Genomic DNA, 18,051 nt, shown 5'->3' with positions numbered 1-18,051 from the left:
CAAAACAAAAAAGGAAAAAAAGAGATAACAATGGAAATGCAAGAGAGCAGAGAAGGAGGGATAAAACAGATGATGAGAGAGAGTGGACAGAAAGCGAAAATGGCCAAAATGCAGCAGAGAATCAGAAGGAAAGAGAGGCTTTAGGGAGTTGCTCTATAATGAAAGGAGTGGCCAACCTGCTTACTGGAGATCAACCTTTTCCCTCTGAGGTGGAGGGAGTTTCTTTTAAAGAGGAAGAGAAGAGAAATCACCTTTTAATAAAAATGAAAAAATACTAACTTCACAATGAAATCTTCAGATCTAAAAGTGGTCAGAAAATAACAACACATAGGACTGAGCTTATGTAAGATCGACTCTTTTTCCTTCTTGTCAAGCATGAACTTTTTCATAACTTAAGATTACCAAAATTATTTCTATTGTCTAAATACCAGAATATTAAGGAGGATATTTTTACAGCTTATGAATGACTGTTTTCTTTGAATTCAGAAGCTTACAAACCATAGTTACTATGCCTTTAAACACTTTAGGAAACCCCTAATGCTGGTGTGATTTTTTTTCGCGAGCATCTGTTTGGTCAATTCACAGCACCTGAATTCATTTCAAACGTGTATAAATGTGTTTTAATGCATCAGCATAAAAACACTCTATTGTGCAAAATCATGGAAAAATTTAATCAGCTAAGGTACTATGAAGAAAAGAAAGAAAGAAAGTGACAATCTCATCAAGTCTGGTTCATCCTTGGTCACAATTTCCACAAACTTGAAGGTATTTTATGTGCAATTTTTTTCATACCTTTCAGAAAAGAGACAGGTTCTGTGTCCCAAAGACAAAGAATATTTTTCTGTGTGTGAAATCCCTCAAACCTAGAAGCAAAGCGAATGTGAAGATGCTGGCTGAAGCAGGTAAAAGAGTGTCCTTGTCCTTATCTACAGTGAACGGAGTCCTGCAAGTGTCTCCAGAAGGGGGGGGGGGGAAACAATCACTGCAAAAGCAACATAAAAACTGGGATTATAGTTTGGAAATATCTGGGCCAGAGAAGATACACTGAAGGTGATCAGTATATAAAAGTCATTAACAAGCAAAAACAAGTTCCACCACTAGGGGATCCAGTTCCCGTTTTTGAAGGTTAAGCTCTTTTGATAACTTGATCAGAGAATATCAAGCAGGCTTGACGCCTTTGGCGTCTTACTAAGGTCACAACCTCATCCCACCAGTATGACAATGGTCTAAGTACCCAAATTTATGTTAACCTCTGTCACCATGGCAGCTGTTTGTATGGGGTCCCTGCCACTTAACCGGCTGCAATAACAAGGATCTCAGCAAGAAGCTATAAAAGCTCTCTTTATTATAAATACTGGACGGATATACAATGGTCCCTCTAGAACAGAGCTTTTAAATGAGGCAAAAGTGCTCACATCTCCAAATTACACATAGGGGTCATGGCTGACTGTCCCAGAACTTGGGTCTGGAAAAGAGCAGCTATATCTCAGGCGACCCCACACATCCTGGATACAAACAGTTTACACTTTGGCCTTAAAGTCAGCTCTATGGATGCTATTTTCTAAAACCAGTCAGCTCAGAGGAAGTATATATTTATAAATGTGTTTACTGAGAGCTTAACCAAAGGGAAATTGTTTTTGAACACAGACTTGGTAAAAAAAAAAAAGCTGATTTTGATTCAAATAACTTCCTTCACAGTTAAGGTGGAGGTGCAGAAACCTCCCAAATGAAGAGTGAAATGTCAAATATCATTCCCATTAGGGTAGCATCACTGGTTGGACAGAAATGCAGCAGCGATAAGCTGGGTAAAGTACCAAGAACACAAAGTTTGGGGGAGGGGGTTTCCTAAATTTGCCACAAATTGATGTTATTTGGATGGTCTAAAAGATTCTGGAGACTGTATACTCTCTAAATCTGATGTGCATGAGGCTAATCACTACGAGTTTCCACCATTCCTATTTAAGAAGGACCACAAAAAAGAAGAACTTTAAATAAAAATCTTGGAGGCCTTTTTCTTGTGATGTATCCAAATATAATTATGGTTTGAGCAGTTAGCAGTAACTTTCATGGGGGTTCAGAGAAAATGTGTATCTCTTGTTATCATTTCTAACCTCAGAATGTTGTACTATGAAGTTTTGATGGGAGTCCAAGCTTTCTGTAAACAAACAAGACTTGTTATAATATCTTTTAAAGTGAGGTTATAGTGAAAACAAAAGACGGCAGCTCATGAAGCTAAAGGCTCCAGGCATGTTATCTATTTTCTTTAATAAATTCCAGCAAGACTCCAGTCGCTACTGAAAGTGAGACCTGCTGAAAGCTGTTTAGTCTTTGGGATCTGGCTCCAGATAGTTGTCTAAACAAGAAGCTCAGCAATGTTTTTATGGGGTCTGTAACCTGCTGCCGGAGTGCTTAGCTGCACTGATTGAAGGGTAGAGGGAAAGGCTAAGACCATCTGTAAGTTTTTTTTTTCTTCTTTTTTTTGTGACTTCCAGAACCTACTTTTTTTTTTTTTTAAACACACCATCCATCAGTTTATATTCTTGTCTTTATTGCTGTTTTTTGCAACAGTTGCTCTTTCCCGTCGTCTCATCTCGATTCACATGGCAGAGGCCACTTCTCATAAAAGTACCAAGATGTTTCGCATTGCTCACAGTCTCACATTTATGTTTACACTTTTAACAAGTTCTCCTCAACATGTCTCCCCCCTGCGTGTGGCCTCCTGTCTATCTCCGTTTCCTTTCTTGACAGTCCGTGTTGAGCTGGTTATCATGTTGCTTGGTATGCCAGTTATTCAGAGGCTGCTCCACAAGTTTTGGTAGTGACCTTAAAAGGGCATCACACAGGCACCCTTCACATATTCTGTCACACACACACACGCACATTCTGACTCTGCAGGTTGAGTGTTACAAGACCGCCAGAAGCCGATTAGTCATTTGAAGTGCATTACAAACCCTTTGTGAGCTGTAATTTAATATAACGTTGTAAGAATTTCCACACACAAACTCGCCAGCATGTGGGAGAGTTGGGCAATTTTTTCTTTGAGCTCAAAAAGGAAATGAGTATTGTTACAGACTCATTGAATTATGTTTTTTTTAATTAATAATAATAATAAACTTGAGTTATGTTACATATTTTTCTAATCCATGACTGTCTTTGTGTAGTTTGCTCAACTTTATACAGCAATTTGAGTTTCCCCACACATGACTGTCTACCAATATTTTAAGATTTGTTCAGAGAGGGGGAAAACAATCCCTCATTAAAATGTTTTTAACAGAATCAAACAACCCTTAACAATACCCATAAAATAAATGCGAAACTGTTTTCACATCTCTAAAGTTCTTTTTAAGTTCAGTGGCAAGGAACATTTAATTCACGACCTCCCGTTTCTTTGGGGTTTAAATATACCCTGATGTGGAAACTCTTAGAAATTCGAAAGCTGCTGCAGCTTTAACTGGAACCATGTCCTTTGCTTTGAGGAGTTCAAAATATTTACTCTGACCTGCTTGAAGAGCTTCTTCTGCAGGATCCACAAATTACCACAAAACACAATGGGGAAATCTACTTCAGATTTTCCCAATTCACATCTTTCTCATTGGTACCAGGTCTGCCTTAGTCCAGCAAAGTTTTAAAATCTGTGACTTTTTAAGTTGGAGTATCCTGTAATAAATATAAAATCTTCAAAGCACAGTTTGTGAACTTTGGTACCTACATCTTAAAATTCCCAAAACATACCACCTTAACCAGACCTGATTTAATGACCACAGATCCAATACAGGTCAAAGTTAAAGCTCATAAAGTATTGGAATTAATTTTCTTTTCATATTTGAATGTGGGCACATTTAGTCAGCTAGTCAAAAAGCTAAATATTTGGTAAATATAATTCAAATACAAGTCAGTCTAAAAACCACTGCAGTCACTAAACAACCAAAGACTTTTGTCTTAGAAGAGAGAAAAAGTGCTTTCAAACTAATTTTGACTTACTCCATACTTACAAACCTGGAAAATAGTAAATGATAAACCTTTTCGGATTTTGCTAAATAATATAGGGGTCCTTGGACAAAATAACTATCACAACATGCCCAAAGTTAGGTACTGTAGAGGATCTATGATGCCACGTGTTAGTCATTTAGAGAGTTCATGGCATCATAGAATATTTGAAAAATTAAAAATGGTAAGTCACAGCAGAAGACAACTTAAAGGCCACAGAATTCTGAATGATCTATGTTGTGCAAAGACCAATGGTCAAAAATGACTGTATGCTCCAACCATATGAAATGTTATGGAAGAAGGGAGAGCACTATTGTTCAAGTATTAAGAGAAAAGTGTAACCAAGTGTAGTACATGTGAATTTCATACAAAAAAAGTTTTGTAAAATGAGCACTGTAACTTCCATGGGAATTTCTTTCTTCAAGTGTGAATAAAAATATTCCAATCAAATTTGATTTGGGTATTAATAACTCACATTCTTCTATCTCCTGGGAGTTTTTCCCTTTTTCTGTTTGGCTCCCAATTACAATCAATCATCAGCCACAGAGAAGTTCAGAAATTGTTTCAGCAAAGAATAAAACTTTAGAAATGCAAGACTTGCCTAAGTTGCATCATTTATTTGAACTATTAAGGAGATCTCTCTGGATGCCAACAGCTTATTTGAGATGCCTCAGGAATCTGCACCAGAGGTAGAAACTTAAAAAAAAATTGATTAGAAGCATATTTAGAAAATCTCAAGAATATTTGCGCTTTAAGCCAAGTTCTCCGTCTTTGTTTGTTCAAGATATGTGATGTGTTCTGCTTCCTCTGCACTAACACTTCCCTGACAGTAGAGAAGCTTACTCAGAGCTCACATAAAGAGACATGACAACTATCTGGCAGAAAGACGGGTGACAAACCTGGCAGAGAAACCTCTCTGACAGAAATGATGAATGAGGTGTCAAATATACCAGCTGAATGAACTGATATCCCCTTTCTGGACACTTACTATTAGAAGTAAGAATAATCCTGCTTTTGAAGGTGCTGACAGTGTAGCACAGAGTCGATGGTTGCAAATGGGATGCGTAAATTTAACCAACTTCTGCCATCTTGTGGGCATGAAAAGTCATCACTAAGAGATCCAACACTGCGGCGTCAACATGGAGATGTTGTTGCATCATGCAGTTATTAATAGAAGTGGCGAAATGATCAGCAGCACGTATGTAGCGTCTAGGTGCTCAGCCACGACACCTTTGAGATGTAAATTATGTTGAACTGAAATACTTACTGGAGCACTGTGAAAGGAGAACCAAAGGTGGCCGTGTACGAAGATGTGGGGATGTTTTAGCATTAAATGTACTGTCAATTTATTTTCAAAATCTAAGCAAGGTTGAAAATGCGCTACATTAATATTTTTCTTGTCAATTTGTCTAATCTGTTTATTCTACACATGTTGTTGCTGTGTTAAATATGATCAAATATTTTTTTTGTAAATTAATTACCTCCATCTTGTAGCAATATAGCCATAAATCCTTGTTTAATTGGAGAGACAAAATTACTTAAACCTGCAATGACAGCAGGAATCCAGTAGAGGTCGCTGCTTTTCAAAATTTAAGATTAAATCAATCAGCAAGTAAACTTTTAGGCTTTCAAGAAAAAAATATCTAAGAAAAAAAATGATTTATGTCCTTTAACAATATCAGGTATTGTCATGTTACTTTGTACAGTAAATTTTATTTGATGGCCGATAAAGGCAAACATAACAGTAAACTACAGTACAGAGGTACATAAAAATGGATCACTTCAAAAACATTTTTATTTCATTAGTTATTGCTGAATATTTAATTGTGTCCAAAGTAAATAACATGACAAAACTTCTACAACATATCTTGCTTATTAAATATACATTAATGTTTATTTAGAGCAAGAAAGGTGGTCTTTTTGCAAATGTTAAGCAGTACTAATTGTTAAGGTTAGTTTTAAAAGTTACAAACTTCTTACAACGGTTTGTGTCCGAAATAAAAGGTAGTAGAAGAAATTGCAGTTTAGAAACAAATAAAGCAACCAACACAGTTTAATACCAGTGTTTGACGTCAACAGGAAGAAAACGGTACAATAATAAAATTTTCATGAGGCCAACTAAATGAAAAAAGAAACGCAACTGTTTGACCCACTTCAGCTGTGGAAATAAGTTTGTTTACCACAGTGGTGATGAACAATTCATGAACATTCTGGTCGGGAACCGAGTAACAATGAAGGATGCTGACATCCTAACTGGGAATATAAGTGATTAAGAGAAATAAAAAATTCAACAAAAGAGCTTGGTTTCTTTTTCAGTGCAGGTACACAAACAAGTCAGGGTTACTTCCATTATAGCACTCAAAATGAAATCAATATGAGATGAAACTTAGAGATATCTCGGAGTTTAAAGTTTGTTATCACGATAATTCATAACACGTAGATACAGTATATCAGCTCAGTCTATATGTAAAATTATGGAGTTGCTTAATATTTTTGGAAAGAGCAAATGCTATTTATATACAGTTATTTTATGAGAAATGTGCAGATTATTTACCGTTTACAAATGGTCATCATTTTTAATTTATTTAAATCAATGTTTTCCCCCAGAACAAAAGCATAAAAGATCAGTTAAAATTTCAAAGCAAGAATTTGATTATGAATTCTACATGGAGGTGTAAATATTTGCATGTGCTTCAACCAATATTTGTTCAATGTTTGTTACCTGTCCCTTTGCAAGTTACATGTCAACAAAAACACCAAGTCCTTAATTTGCCTCTTTTCTAAGATATCAGTGAAGTAGAGCACTCCAATCCTTGAAGGTTGAGGAACAGTTTTTATATTTGCTTCTGTTTTATAACAGCTATGTCAAATAATTAGGTTATTATAAACATAAAACCGATGAGGAAATTTAACTAAAAGTTGTAGGACGCTGGCTGAAGAGAACTAAAGTTTGAGTTTACCTCTGAAGTCGAGCCTCCATTCAGATGTTGGAGATCAAACCGCATTTGAACAGGAAGAAGCAAATATTACATGACTTTATGCCCCACCAGCGGAAGGACTTACCAAAAGTGTGACTCCTTGCCAGTAAAAATGCACAGGCCTACAATAAACATGGCCAACATGCAGGCCAACAGCTGGACTTTGCATCTGCTGCGCTGTCCTCAGACGCTCAGCAGTCATTCAGCATTCACCTCAAAGGAAAGTGCTGTTAAATGACATGAGGCTGACTTGGGCTGACTATATTTTTCACCTATAAGCAGAGGTGAAGGGAAGCAGGCATTCAGTGTGTTGGCCCCCACAGCGTGGAATCAGTTGCAGTCTGAACTTAAGATGTCAGAAATGATTTCACTGGACTTATTTCGAGCAGTTCTTAAAGATAGGCAACAAGATTCTATGAAACAGTGTCATTGTTTTTAAATAGTTTTTATTGTTTTATACTTGTGCATATGTATTAATTGTTTTTATCTTGTAACCAGGTTGCTATGTATTGCAATTTTTTTTGCCCAGGTCCCTCTTGAAAATGAGATCTAGATCTCAACGGGGTTTACCTGGTTAAATAAAGGAATATACTGTATATACAAAATATATAGAGTAATTAAGGTCAAAGTTCTCAAAAATGTCAGCTTTACTTCATTGATGGGACAGACAGGAAGACAGACGACATAGAAACAGCAGTCACCTGATAATCAAGATACTTTTTTTCCCCCCCCAAAAAAATGTGTTCAACAAGGCTGGGAAAGCCCTTCAAGCTCTGGGAAATCCAGTAGCTCAGAGGAGGAGATAGAAAATTGTGTGGAGACCTCTCTGCTCAGATGGTGAGGAGGAGGCATGTAAGTGCAGACAGAACAGCGGCATTGTGTGTGTATACAGTAAATGCACAAAACAAATGTTGGTTTTGTGGGTTTAATGTATTCATAACAGCATGCTTTTACAGGTTAGTGTAGTAGATAGGTGTGTGTGTGTGTGTAAAACTGTGGCACTCAAAATGAAGGCCAGGGCCCCCGAGACAAACGTGTCCGCTTACCGGCTTGGTTACCATGACGACAGGGGGATGGGAAAGGCTCTGTTGGAATTGCCATTAAAATGGAGAGCGGTGAGCCACTGCATGCCTGCACATGTACACAACACATTCTCATGAGGACAAGGCACTTGTAAAATACCCATGTATCTGACCACAGTGAGCATGCAACCGTTACATCTATCAACATGCTAGTGCTGAGGTAACAGCTAATAAAACAAGTGGGTTGTTGTAATGTGCAATCCTCCCCAGTCCTTGCCATAACTATAGTGCTGGGAAAAATGATTTCTCCCCTGCAAATGATCAAACAAATTTCAATAACCTGACTAAATTAAAAAATCAGTTTTTAAATTAGTCCATTCATTAAAGATGAAAAAGTTATGAACTAATTGAGCAAGATCTCAGGAACCCCGAGGAAACATGAACAAAAGTCAAACACCCACAGATTCTAACAAATACTTGATGTTACAACTTTATTTAAACAGTTTTATCAATAAACAGTGAACACTTTAACCATCCTGACTGTTTTCTAACAAAGTCGTGAAGAGTGGCTGCACTGAAAGTTCCAACAGAACCTCAAGAAAATGTTGTGTTTTTTAAAGGCCTTAAATGATTAACTTCCCACTGCAGACGTGTGTTTTCCTGATGGTCTTAGTTTTCTAAGTTGATGTCCATTTTGTTCCCTCACAGATCCTGTTTCATGCTGGATTGATTACATTGCTGCTTTACTGAAAAATATTTGTAGCATACAATCATATTTAATATATTTTTTTTCAGATTAAGATTCTTTAGCTTACATCCTTTTTTTTAAAGTTTCTATCTTTCTAATTTAAGTTGCTCCTTCCACCTACCCTCACTACAATCTCAGCTTTCTTTTACTTCATATTTATTTTTAATAGGCTGCCAGATCAAATGCTGGATATCCAACCTTATGTCAAACCACATCATCGTATTTAACCAAACAGAGATGCTTTTGCTCATACCATCTGAATGATCAGAAAAACGCTCATGACATTTCTTGCACAGTCACACTAACCCGTGTTGTTCTTCCATTGCACACGTGTTTATAGTCATGTGACATCATGCTGAATCAGGCACTTCTTTGATGTGTTCGTCGCTAGAGAAAGCATTAGCATATCATTGAAGAGCATCATTCTGTTGTGCAGTTCATCTTCAAAGGGAATACAAAGAAACATATTTTGCATTAATGAAAAATTAAATGTAGAAAAAAAAAAGAGCTGACGCTTAAAATAGATCAGCAATAGGGTATCTGAGCTGACACTATTAGATAACTGAAACTGAAGTGCAGAATTGGGGAAGAAGACCCACAAGATTTTAGACAAGAGCAGCATTAATTTAAACATGCAGGTAGTGTTACAATAGAATGATTTACTTCAAAGTAAATCTAGGTATAGGGATGGTCAAGTCAAAGCTCCGACTTGTTTGCGCATTTTCACAATTATATCAAATAAGTAAAGTAAAATGGTAACTTCAGGATGCACATAAGGTAATTAAGTATGATCATATTAATAAAACATGGCTCGCATATGAACATAGTCCTGAGCAAAGGGCTGTTTGGAGATAGAAAAATATGCTGTCATCCTAATCACAATTTACTAAAAGAAATAAACAAATAACTGGTAGAGTGGTATAGTCAGTAAAAAAAATCATTTCATACAGCCATGTTTTGTAACAATATTTTAGCAGTTTCTTAAATCCAGCTTCAGAAGAAGTCATCCTTTATATCAACAGGAATTATTTCCCTCTAATGTGATTGTTTCCGAGTTCTTGCAGCAGATTGAGTCAGAACACTGGCAACAACAGAATTGTGATTTCACACCACGGTTGGGCTCTTTCAACACGCAAATATTCAGGTCATGCAAATATCTCCCTGATAATATGTGTAAAGGCAGAAGCTTCTCTAAATAACATGGCAACAATAATTAACTGCTGCAGTCAAACTTTATGTTCATGTTAATTTGTGGCTTTACGACAACCGGCTCCAGACCATGACCTTTACTTTAAAGGGTCTGTGTCCTCCACACTGACATGTGAATCTTGCAGCAATTGATGTGTGGCCGTTGGATGTGCGTCTCATTTGAGCTTGCACTGTGCTCACTGACCCGTACGTCTCTGAGAAGTGACAAAACGCGAGGAAAGCATTGAAAGGAAAGATTTTAAATAGTTAGGATAGAGCAATGATTGTGTATTCTATTATTTATTTGCTGCAAGTATGAGTCTGCATTATTCATCCACATAAGGACATGTATGACCCGCTTTGCAATAAGTTACCTTTTTGGCGTGGATGTTTTTCTCTTTCAAAGTATAGGTAAACTTTTTTAAAATATATTACATTTACATGCTTGAATAAAATAACATTTTATTGTTATTCTGAGCCCCTCACTGCCTTGGGCAGACTCCATTACTAATGCTTTTTTCTTTCCTTCTCCTAGTCTCCTAGTCTGTGTATGTTTGTTTGAGTTGAGTCATATTGTAGGCTTTCAGCCCTCTGAATTGAATAGAGCAGAATGCTGCATCTTTTATCTAACAAATATGATTGAATCACATGAATGGGTAGCCCAGCTCACCTTTTTGGGTCTGTACTGCACACTGAATGAATGTAGATACGAGTTCATATTTTCCTCTGGCGTTAGACAAGAATGTTCAGGGTATCTGAAAGTTTAGCCTACGGCCTGGATATGAAATGGCATTGGAAGATGCGATGGTTTGTGTATTTTTGTATTCATTTATTTTATTACTACAGTTATTAGAGCTAAAAGAGATACATAAATGTATCTTTCCTGCTTTGACAGACATTCACTGTTTTTGCCTTTTTGTCACACTTCATAACATGTGAAGACATTCAGAGTAAATACTGGAAGCAGTTTAGAAATGGTTATTTCATTTTTTGAAGGAAAAAAAAGATGATCTAAACCAACCTGCCACAATTGAAAAAGGCAGTTTAATCAGTTGCCCCAAGGCTTGCCTGACTAAAAACTCCTCAATGTGGCTGAAATGAAGCATTCTACAAAAAAAAAAAGAGTTCACCTCAAAGACTCAATATCAGTTGTCCTGCAAACATTAGCACAATCATCTAGGAATACACTTTTGCTCTTGATGCCATTTCCCTCAATAATCAAAATCAACATTAACAAAATGCTTTTTGCATTTACTCTGGCTATTTGTTAAAATTAGTTTGGCAATCTGAAACAAATGTGACAAAAAAAGCAACAACAGGAGAAATACTTAAAGCAGCAAATACTTTTTTTGCAGCGCTTCATATCTTCTGCGTTTTGAATGAGACATTTTCTGGGTCAGCCTCTTGGTTTTCAGCTGAGATTAAAATTACAGTTACTGAGCCCGAAGAAGCTTAAACTGTGTGCGATCTCAGTCTATTAGGATACAATGCTGCTGCAGATTTAGGTTTCTTATATAAATGTGAATAAATTATTCATGTTCAGCCAGTTCTCAAAAGCTGTGCATATGTGTGCGTATTTTTATCTTTAAAAGTGCACAGCTTAATTAGTGTTGCCACAGGGATCATTTTTGGCCCACCCTCTGCTGACATCATAACCTGTTTGTTCATCTCACGAACATCTGTTCCCATTCAGTGCAAACAATTCACCTTGAGAAATGTGACCCTCTTCACAGTTCAGACATGACATGCAGTTGGTATGATTTAGAGCAGCATCTTTGAAAACAAACAAAAAAAAAAACACTTATAGACTCTATATGCAATTCACTGCACAAGGGACACACACACACACATATATATATATATATATACTGTATATAGCATATAGCCTATATCTGATTATCATATCGCTATGCTACTGAAAAACAGAATCATGACAAGACCTAAAAGGTAAAAATTATATCTTTCTTTTGCACATGAGATAAGACACAGTGGCCCAGCACATACAGTTTTCCAGTTTCATACAAAACAAAGTTCAATGCATCGTGTACGCTAATAATTTTGTTTCAGAAGCAGCACTAACGTTTCCTCTGATCACTTTTAATAGACTGATGAGTTCAAACTAGAAATACCCTAAAAGAGCAGCTTTTTTATGCTTTCAAGTTGCTTTAAACAAGCTGAAAACAACTTGTTTAAATGTTTTCATTTAAACAAGTTGCTGTCATAAGTTTGCTTCACTCAGTATCCTGGGTTTGTTTGTGCTAGCATTATGTTGCGGTTTACATTCATGCAATGTTTTTTCAAAAGCTAGCACTACCAAACTATTAGATAAATATAAATATTTCTTTTCTTACACGGTGCATTTTTGGTAAATTATTTGTTTGTTTCTTTATACTTACCATTCTTTGTCCCAGAAGGTGAATGGGCGGGGCCGGCCCAGCATTTCCTGTTTAAATTGGTGTATGACGTCACTGATTGCATCAGCGGGCACAACCAAATGGAGGATTTTCTTATTTATATTGTATTGTCTGTTTTCTTTAAAGTAACCCTTTGAGTTGCCCTATATTAAATGTTTTATTTTGCACTTGTGTTTATGTTTTTGCAGTTTAGTTATGTAGATGAGTTTGTAAATTAGATTAATAATTATTGTTTAGATTTTGTTGTTTGGTTTGACCCATTTTCTCACGTAAAGTCCAATGAAGTGCAGGTGTGTTGCCAGTTCTGTAAAAAATCTGTAAGATTTTGGCTACTCAAGAGGAATATCAGAAAAAAACCGATTTTAAACAATAAAATCAAGGGTCATTGACAGCGCCAAGACCCTCTTCTTGCCTCTGATTGGTTGTTTCTGATTGAGCTGGACATTTGTTCAGACGACAGCAGGACCATAGAGAAAAGGCAGAAAAGCTTGATTTTTATTTACTATGTAGACATAGTGATAATTTTGTCTACATAGTAGACTTGTTAGTTTCTTTTCCTCCGCTTAGTAATATGCTTAAATTCAGCGGGTCGTCTCGTCTGATCTGAGGTCTAATTTTGCCTAATTTTGTCTACTATGTTAAAATTTGTTTCCTGTCTACTGTGTAGACAAATATGAAAAAAATAACATATAGTTTTTATTAAAAGTTATATACCTAACTTTAATTTACTGAATTCTGCATTTTTAAATGTTGAAAGCAGAAGAATTTATTATTAAGAACATTACTGTTCATTTTATGTTTGCAGGTTTTTTTGGTTTTATTTTTACCGGTTTCTAGGTGAGCCTACCTGAATTGTAGCTTCAGTTTCTGGTTTTTAGCCTTACAGGAGTGGCATCTCACATAGCTCCTCTGAGCTCTGACAACAAGAACTTTTCAACCATGCAACAACCGCTCACTGGACATTATTTCTTCCTCAGATAATCCTCTGTAAACTGAGGAATGATTGTGCATAAAAACTTGGTGAATCATCTGAAATACTCAGACCAGCCCATCTGTACCCAACAATGATGTCAGTGTTGAGCTTCCTTAAACACCCCCTTCTTACACATTCAGATGCTCAATTTGGACTTTAATAAGTTGTCTTCACCCAGTCTAGATGCCTAAATGCATTGACTTGCTCCAATGACGATAACATTGATAAATATTACAATGATGATAACTCTGGTGATGTATATCTGTTTTCATCTTTCTTCTCTTTCTCATCTGTACGTCCACGCTCTGCTGTAATGGAACTCTATCCAACTACATAAGACATGATCTTGTAAAAGATCTGCTGCTCACCTTTAAGGATGTCTTAAAGCTACTAGCAAAAGTCTTTATGGAACTGCAGAGGTGAGGTAGTGAAAATGTTCTGCTTCGAATGAGAATGGCAAACAGAAATGCCATTCTGTTTGCCCCTCATAGGGTTACTATGAGGGTAAATAAAAAAAACACAATGAGGAGTTTTTCAAGTTATGGGTTTTGTAGATCCAACAAAACGAAGAAGGAAAAAGCTGAAAGGGTGTGATGATTCAATGCTGATGGAAACGAGCAGCTCCACCTCACTCTGAATCCCAGGCCTTTTGTCTTGTCTCACTAATCCTTCTCACACCCCGGTCTCTTTTCTCCCATAACCCACATCCCAGTCATCCCTCTCCCAATCTTTCCTGTGCACATATCTCCTCATTTCACGTCAACCATAATTCAGCTGCCTCCTGGTTCCGCTGCTCGCTGCTCTTTGACCTTCTCACTTATTTTATCGCCTCCTTCTCCCCTGCCTCCCCTTCTCCTGCACCAATCCTGCCCTCTGGAAGCTCTGGCTTCCCAGCTGTGACCCATGCACACTTCTCTTCCCTGTGATCCTGTTAAAGCTTCATGTCAGCATTAATGTCTCTCTGCACATATTAAAGCAGACAGGCATTGTCAGGGCCTGAAAGCTGGCGGCTTAGTCTAGGTCTGCAGAGGCTTGTCTCCTTTATTGTAGTTTGTGTGATACAGACTGTCTCTTGCTTTTAAATAAGATATTCTTGACTTTGTGTGTCTTTCAAATACATTGTGATTGTGTCTGAAAATTCTCCTCTCCTCCTTTGTCAGGGACACTTTATGACTATTTGCAGGCTTGTCCAGCGTCAGTACTGTCCTCACGTAGAGTCAAGCCAGTTACAATGCATGAATGGAAGAAAATGTTATTTTGAAGGTAATGTGTATTGATCAAAAAAACAAAAAATTTCTGCTTTCTGAATTAATGCTGCTGTCAGGGAGGTTTAATTGATCTTTGCCCAGGGCGCAGATACTATCTAGTGAGAAGAGACGGGTCTTTTCATCTTCAGTGTCAAGATTAAGATTCGGGGTTATTTCCTGAAAAAAAAATCTGACTGATACTGACAAAACACATTTCTATGATAAAATGACCCATTTTATCACTACAATTTAGGACACCTGAATGAGGTGAAACTTTACTTTCCTAGAAAAGTCCCCCAAGAATTTTTTTTTATGTAACATAATAATATAGCACTTAATACATTACTAAAATGTATTAACCTTTCCCCACAAACAGACACTGTATTCTCTCTACGACAAAGCAAAAAGAAATACTTTTTCTCACCCCTTTCTTCCCTCAAACATTTCCTCAGTATTCTCTTAAATCATGTTATTTCATCACTATTTATCTTCTCCCTGTTTCTCCTGTCCACTCAAAAAACTTCAAAGTTTCTTTGCTGCTTTTTGTTCTCACTGTTTATTCCCATACTGGCTTTATTTTATTTTTTTCTTAAGCAACTGAGCATTCCCGTCCTGGTATCAGTTTGTTGGTTGCCAAGACAACCTACCGAGCTAAGTTATTTATAGCAGCAGATCAGCATGAATCCCACCCAGTAAAGGCGTGTGTTATTTTTTTTCATGAATTCGTTCCTGTGTGAGGCCGTTTTAACAGAGAAAAAAGTAATTCTGCAGTAGGTAACCTGTCTGAGATTTCAGCAAAATAAGTTACAGTTTATATAAGTCATTATAATTTGGAACTGCATATACATAACCTAATGTTGCAGGTGTATGTAATTAAGGCCCCAACATCAGTGAAGTCAACTTTCAGAAGGAATGCATTGCTCTTACATTGTTCATTAATGATATTGTGAGATTGAACCTCAACACAAACCTGCTGGACACACACTGTGAGCTGCCTCAGACAGCCCAGAGTTACTATATGAGAAGATTTGATATATGTAGTAGCCTCCCAGCTGAAAGCACAAGCTGACTCTCAGGGGGCCATCCTTCAATGAGCTGTATGAGTTTGCTGACTCCACCACTGACAGGACCACCAGTGGTGTAAAAACTTAGGATTTCCAAAGGTTCTGCAGGTGGAAAGTTGCCTAACAAGAGGGGTTTGTGTAAATGTACACCCTAAACAAATATATTTTAGTTTTTGCAAACCAAGCTAAAGAGCCTATAGAAATATATTTGTTGAATTTCTAGGCTTTTGGTCATTATTCATTTGGCTATTATTCATAGAGTGAAACTATGGATGTTTCACTCTATGAAAATCTGAGCCTCATGCCATTATGAAAAGGATGCTTGAATTCACAGTTAAATTTTTCACAGATTTGTAAAATTTATATGAAAAGGATTAAAATTATTATTTGGTTTACAGATATTTAGAATTGTTAACAGAGTTTTATAGAACCTGTACGAACAAGGGTTAGTTTGACTTTAGATGTCTAAACGTCTTCGCTATTTTTCAAATTCTAAATGTGTTACATTTTTTTCTTTCAAGTTTAACCCAGCTGATAGTTCATAGCTCATCAACCATCATGAAGTCTGTTTGATGGATCCAAGAGCTTACAAAAAGAATAGGGGGTAAAATAAAAATGCAGAACAAGAAAGAAATCCACAAGCAACATATACCGTGGTTGCAAAAAGGAGAAAACAATGACTTTGCTTGCTTTTGTTTGTTCAAATAAGATTTGGTCAAATCCAGTGCAAAAGCAGAAACAAAATTACCAGTTAGTGCTTGTTTGGGTTTCTATATTAAGGTCACACATATTTTATATACACCTTACTCTCACAGAGTGCTTCAGTGTGCAGAAGCAAGTGCCTGACATTGATTACAGACCAAATTAGTTGTAAACACAAAGCACATGAAAAACAAACTGTAAGCTGTGGGAGAGCTTCTGTCCAGCAGCCAATTCAGCAAGTTTGTTGGTAACTTTGTAAAAACTTTAAAAACAGGGAAATAAATCTATTTCCCTCATAATCACAACTTGAATTCAATATTGGAAATTATTGTCTGTGTTAGTTTGTCGGTTGTAAGGTGGAATTAACTGCATTGTTAATAGAAAACCAAACTGTAAGCTAAAAATAAAACATGAGACTAAAGGCATGTTTAGCATGTTTAGTCTAGAAGTAGCTGAATTTTGTCCAATGTTTTTATTGTTGTGTTTCCAATAATTAGAAATCATTTAGGTTTATAGCTTTTTTTATGGCTCCAACCTGCCAAAGACTACAGATGAAAATTCTGTGTTAGATTGAGGTATTAATGTTGAATAACCCGAGCTCTTAAAATTAAATAGATAAAATAAAAATTTAAATACATTGCTGTGTCTGATGCTCAATTTTACCAATGTAGCATCCTGACTGTAAAGTGGTACTTTATGACTATACATTAGTGGGTTACTGTGGAAACAAACGGCTATAGATTGAAAACCTTTTTATTGTTTGTCTTCTTCCAGTGTGTGTGTGCATTTAGCTGTCTCCCGTCTACATCGATTGCAACCAAGGCCGTAGCTCCTGTTACGTTACCATGGAAACGAGCCTATCGCTTGGGAGCCACCGAGAAACTAAACACCCTCTGATCAATAAGAGTCTTTAATAATATGTCCAACAGAGACGCACACAAACACACATGCAAAACGGAGACACACTAACCCAGACTCAGTAAGTACTGTTGCGCTAAAGGAGCCTTTTATTGAGATGCTACAGTGTAGGATGAGCAGAAAATAGCTGGACTCTTTTGAAGCCTAGTGAGACACTTAACTGAGTGCTGCCAGGAGAAGTCATGGCAGTTGGCAAACTGCTGAAGAGGAAAATCTGGAGTGCTATCACTATTAGTCTCACAAAATGTCTTGAAAAGAGGAGAGGCTCAAAATGACACTTCTCATTGTGAATTTTTATAACAGAGTACTTAAAATATTACATAAATTTACATAAAAAGTTGTGTAAACTAAAACTGAAACTGTAAACATTAAAATAACAGTGGATGTATGTTACATAGAGGCTAATAGTGATTACATTGTGGCACAAATAGTGAAGAAATTAGACAAAGACAACGTGAGTAAATACAAAAAGCGGTATAGCCTGTTATGACTTCAATTTATGTACCAAAATTCAGTAATTCAGTAGATTTATTAGTATACCACCTAAATGCCATGTAAAATATATTTAAGTTTTGTGGTACAACATGAAATCAGTGTATTTTAGAAGCAACTATATATATGTGTAGCATAACAAATATTTAGACTGTGTATATAGTTTTGTGGTGCATCATTAGCACACTGTAGAAACTCTATAGAGATGCTGAATTTGTGCAAAACGTTTTTTTGCCAAACAGGTAGAGTAACAGGAGGCATACAGTAAATGAGATGACAAGCATACTCTCAATAAAAGCTGATATACAGTATGTGTGT

At 36.6% G+C, this 18,051-nt stretch overlaps 1 protein-coding gene across 1 annotated transcript in view; it reads left to right on the top strand.

The window, feature by feature from the left end:
- Nucleotides 1-18,051, top strand: part of plppr1 (phospholipid phosphatase related 1) — an 86,890-nt gene that overhangs the window by 412 nt on the left and 68,427 nt on the right. The gene's annotated exons all lie outside the window — the stretch shown is intronic.

The sequence above is a fragment of the Xiphophorus hellerii genome, chromosome 8, assembly GCF_003331165.1.
Source record: "Xiphophorus hellerii strain 12219 chromosome 8, Xiphophorus_hellerii-4.1, whole genome shotgun sequence".
Taxonomy (NCBI): Eukaryota; Metazoa; Chordata; class Actinopteri; order Cyprinodontiformes; family Poeciliidae; genus Xiphophorus; species Xiphophorus hellerii.
The sequence above is the reverse complement of the archived record's forward strand: the minus strand, read 5'-3'. Positions and strand labels throughout refer to the sequence as shown.